We start from the raw sequence: 5,091 nt of genomic DNA, 5'->3' as shown, positions 1-5,091 counted from the left end.
CGTCCCGCGGTGGGGCTGGCGCGGGTGGGCGCGCGCGGGCGCGCCCCCCGGCCGGAGTGCCACAGGCAGCAGCACTCCTTCCAGGGTGGGGCCGGGGGGCCCCACTCTACCTCCTCCCGGAGGCGCGTGGTCGCCGGGAGGGGGGGGGCGGGAGCAGGTGGCCCCTCGTCGCGCGACGGAGGGGTCCGGCCCTTTGCCCTATTTTTTTTTATCCCTCTGCCCAGGGACACGGGGTAGACCTGGCAGCCCCCCAGAGCGCCACTCAAAATTCCAAAGTCCCCTGCCCGGGTAGACCTGGCCTCCCTGCCGGGCAGGGCCGGGCAGACCTGGCCTCTCGGCCCGAGTGGGGCGGAGGGTTAGACCTGGCCTCCCTGCCCGGGCGGGCCGGGCAGACCTGGCCTCCCTGCCCGGGCGGGCCGGGTAGACCTGGCCTCCCGGCCCGGCAGGGCCGGGTAGACCTGGCCTCCCAGCCCGGCAGGGCCGGGTAGACCTGGCCTCCCTGCCCGGCAGGGCCGGGTAGACCTGGCCTCCCAGCCCGGCAGGGCCGGGTAGACCTGGCCTCCCTGCCCGGCAGGGCCGGGTAGACCTGGCCTCCCAGCCCGGCAGGGCCGGGTAGACCTGGCCTCCCAGCCCGGCAGGGCCGGGTAGACCTGGCCTCCCTGCCCGGCAGGGCCGGGTAGACCTGGCCTCCCAGCCCGGCAGTGCCGGGTAGACCTGGCCTCCCTGCCCGGCAGGGCCGGGTAGACCTGGCCTCCCAGCCCGGCAGGGCCGGGTAGACCTGGCCTCCCTGCCCGGCAGGGCCGGGTAGACCTGGCCTCCCAGCCCGGCAGGGCCGGGTAGACCTGGCCTCCCTGCCCGGCAGGGCCGGGTAGACCTGGCCTCCCAGCCCGGCAGGGCCGGGTAGACCTGGCCTCCCAGCCCGGCAGGGCCGGGTAGACCTGGCCTCCCTGCCCGGCAGGGCCGGGTAGACCTGGCCTCCCAGCCCGGCAGGGCCGGGTAGACCTGGCCTCCCTGCCCGGCAGGGCCGGGTAGACCTGGCCTCCCAGCCCGGCAGTGCCGGGTAGACCTGGCCTCCCTGCCCGGCAGGGCCGGGTAGACCTGGCCTCCCAGCCCGGCAGGGCCGGGTAGACCTGGCCTCCCTGCCCGGCAGGGCCGGGTAGACCTGGCCTCCCAGCCCGGCAGGGCCGGGTAGACCTGGCCTCCCTGCCCGGCAGGGCCGGGTAGACCTGGCCTCCCAGCCCGGCAGGGCCGGGTAGACCTGGCCTCCCTGCCCGGCAGGGCCGGGTAGACCTGGCCTCCCAGCCCGGCAGGGCCGGGTAGACCTGGCCTCCCTGCCCGGCAGGGCCGGGTAGACCTGGCCTCCCAGCCCGGCAGGGCCGGGTAGACCTGGCCTCCCAGCCCGGCAGGGCCGGGTAGACCTGGCCTCCCTGCCCGGCAGGGCCGGGTAGACCTGGCCTCCCAGCCCGGCAGGGCCGGGTAGACCTGGCCTCCCTGCCCGGCAGGGCCGGGTAGACCTGGCCTCCCAGCCCGGCAGGGCCGGGTAGACTTGGCCTCCCTGCCCGGCAGGGCCGGGTAGACCTGGCCTCCCAGCCCGGCAGGGCCGGGTAGACCTGGCCTCCCTGCCCGGCAGGGCCGGGTAGACCTGGCCTCCCAGCCCGGCAGGGCCGGGTAGACCTGGCCTCCCTGCCCGGCAGGGCCGGGTAGACCTGGCCTCCCAGCCCGGCAGGGCCGGGTAGACCTGGCCTCCCTGCCCGGCAGGGCCGGGTAGACCTGGCCTCCCAGCCCGGCAGGGCCGGGTAGACCTGGCCTCCCTGCCCGGCAGGGCCGGGTAGACCTGGCCTCCCTGCCCGGCAGGGCCGGGTAGACCTGGCCTCCCAGCCCGGCAGGGTCGGGTAGACCTGGCCTCCCTGCCCGGCAGGGCCGGGCCGACCTGGCCTCTCAGCCCGCGTGGGGCGGAGGGTTAGACCTGGCCTCGCTGCCCGGGCGGGCCGGGCAGACCTGGCCTCTCGGCTCGCGTGGGCGGAGGGGGTAGAGCCGGCCTCCCTGCCCGGGCGGGCCGGGTAGACCCGGCCTCCCTGCCTGACTCGATGGGAAAGGCCCCACCTCCCTACCTGATGCTCCGGGCTTGGTCTGGCGTCCCTTTTCCGAGTGTCCGGGGTGGTACAGGTACCCCCCTCCCGGTACTCCGGGGTAGGACCGGTACCCCCAGCCCGTACTCCGGGGTAGGCTTGTTACCCCCACCCGGTACTCCGGGTTAGGACCGTTCCCCCCACCCGGTACTCCGGGTGTAGGCTTGGTACCCCTACCGGTGCTCCGGGGTACGCCTGCTGTCCCTACAGGCGCGCGGGGTTAGACCCGCCCTCCCTACCTGAACCCCCCCCCGGGGTAGGCCCGGTATCCCTACCCGATGCTCCAGGGTGGATGGCGTCCCTACCTGATCCTCCGGGGTTGCAGCGGTACCCCTACCGGTGCTCCGGGGTACGCCCGCTGTCCCTACAGGCGCTCCGGGGTAGGCCTGGCCACCCTACCTGACCCTCTGGGGGCCAGCCTGGTATCCCTACTGGCGCTCCCGGGTAGACCCGGTGTCCCTGGCTGGTCCTCCGGGCTAGGCCTGGCCTCCTTACCTGTGCCTCCGGGCAAAGCTGGCCACGCCGAGGGGTCGGCCTGCGCTGCCTGGCCGCGCTCCGGGCTGGTTGGTCCCGATTCGTTTGCTAAGACCGCTCCGTGATTCCACTTCTTGAAAACTTCTCATGTCCGACATCTCGTCCTTTAGCACGCTCGCTCGCTCGCTCGCTCGCTCGCGGGCGGGCACGCGTCAAAAACGTGAGAGCCCATCGTTACCCGCAGTCGGCGTACTCTATCGGTAAGGAATGACTTCTTCGGGAAGAGGCGGCGCCGACGCTGCGCTCTCGTCTCTGTACCGTACGAGTCGGTGGCCGTCGGGGTACCGCGTCCTACCGTCGGCGTGGGATTCGCTCCTAAACGAATACAGAGTAATCGATACGCGATGAATCGTCATCGATCGAAGTTGCTAACAGTTGAGGAGCAACGCTGGATCGTAACGTGTACGGATCGTTCCCTACCGACCGATTTAACGCGACGCGGCAATAGCCTTTCTGGCAGTTCATTAAACAGCTAACAAAACTCATTCCTTCACGCGCGCAAGGCCTGCATGCCTGCGTTAATCGCCAGGGAACGGATACGTACCTACGTCCGTCCGTCCGTACCTACCAGCGGATCGTCGCGGATGGAATGCGACTCGACGAGTCGTAGCAAGTCGTACGAATCGCCGACTCCGAAGGTTCGATTGCGGCACTCCTTTAGGACCTTGCGATGCTCTTGGTCAACGTTAGCGTTCTCCGGCCCCTGCGTTATCGCGCCCCAATTGCTTATTAGACTTTTACGCCGCGTCAGTCTCACTCACCTCGTTGTCGCCCTTTGCTGTCGAGCGATGCTTACTCGTTCAGTCATTACCGAGGATGACGCGCGCACGCCTTCCCTAGGCCGGCTGCCGTTCCTCACCTGGCGCTCGTCTCTCGACCGACTTGTTTGCTTGCTACGCACGTGAGCTCGACCCGGCGGATGTTAATTCACTGCGGCAGAAGTCGGCCCGTGTCGCCCTGTCGAAAAACTATTAATCCACGCCTCAGTTACCGGAGGTTCGTTCATCCTTCCTTACCGGAAGTTCCTCAACCGGAGGGCCGGCGCTCGTCAGGTTCTATCAACAATTCGCGGGGAGCGACAGCTGAATCGCTGTCCTAAGCCGGCCCTGCCCCCGCCGGCCGGCCTCCCTGCAGACCACCCACCCGCCCCTGTCCCTGATGAGTTCTGCGTTAGGAAGCGCAACGCCCGCACCCCGTGCCTTTTTCCTTATCATTTCCTTATCTATTTATTTTCTCGGCCTTTCCTCCCCAGGCCCCCCCCCGCCTTTTTTTAATTCTTGGTCTCGCCGTCAGGGCCCGCGGACCGGGCAGAGGTGGCGGCGGTCCCCGTCCCGTCCCGTCCCGTCCCGTCCGCCGTGGCGAGCCCGGCCGGCCCGCCGAAGGAGGGCAGGCGGCTGTAGAGCCTGGCGGGCGGCGGCCCTGCACCCTGTCTCTCCCGGGCTGGGCCTCTTCTCGATCCACCGACCTTCGAGCAAAAGCCGGTTCGTCCCGGTCGTCCGGCTCTGCCGTGACGGGCGGACGAGGGGTCGCGCGGCCCTCGCGCGTTCCCCGACCCTCGGTCGTGACCGGTACCTGATCGGGTCCCTCCCGGCTCGGAGGAGGAGGGGGCGGCGGCGGCGGCGGCGGCGGCGGCGGCGGCGGCGGCGGCCTCATCACTGGGCTACCTCCGCTGCTGCTTTCCCAGGGACGGGTCCGACCGGGAGCCGAGCCCATCGCCCGTAGGCAGGCACGGAGCGCAGGCCGGACGGCGAAGCGGCCGACCACCCGGGCTGTAACAGAGAAAGCGGCGTTAGCGACACCGTTGCAAATCTTTCTCATTTCCATCTGCGTGCGCGCCCGCGCCCCGCCAAAACAGGCCCCCGGCCCGAACGCCCACCGCCCGCCGCTGCAGCCGCTCACCCGCCCTTAGACACCCTCCACCCGCTGCCCCGCTCACAGTCGTGGGCTCAAAGAGCGCACGCGCGCACACCACCACCACCACTGCCGCCACCACCACCCCCACCACGCACACACACCCCCCCTTCGAAACCGGCCCCCGGGCTGACACCCCCCCCCCCCACCCCCCCACCCCCCCCCCCGCACCCTTCCCCGGGCCCGCCGCTACGCAGACACACACCACACACACACGCCGCCGCCCCCCCCCCCCCCTTGCCTCGCAGTTCGCGCCGAGCCTCACTGCCCCCGCTCCCCCCTTCCGCCACCAGGTTTGCCGCCCCGGGGATGGAAGGCGGGAGACTTTAGGACCCTGCGGCGTCCCTGCCGGCTCCGTGCCCGGGCGGGAGGGGGGAGGCCCCGGTGCCGCGCCGTCTCTAACTCCCAGCTGCTGAGTCCCTCTCCTGCCGCACCCGTGGCCCCGCTCCCGCCTTCCTTTCTCAGTCAGCCACCCACTCGCCCTGCTGCACTCCTGCCCGCCCCCGCCGCGGGTGGA

This window comes from Accipiter gentilis, chromosome 35 (assembly GCF_929443795.1).
Source record: "Accipiter gentilis chromosome 35, bAccGen1.1, whole genome shotgun sequence".
Taxonomy (NCBI): Eukaryota; Metazoa; Chordata; class Aves; order Accipitriformes; family Accipitridae; genus Astur; species Astur gentilis.
The sequence above is the reverse complement of the archived record's forward strand: the minus strand, read 5'-3'. Positions refer to the sequence as shown.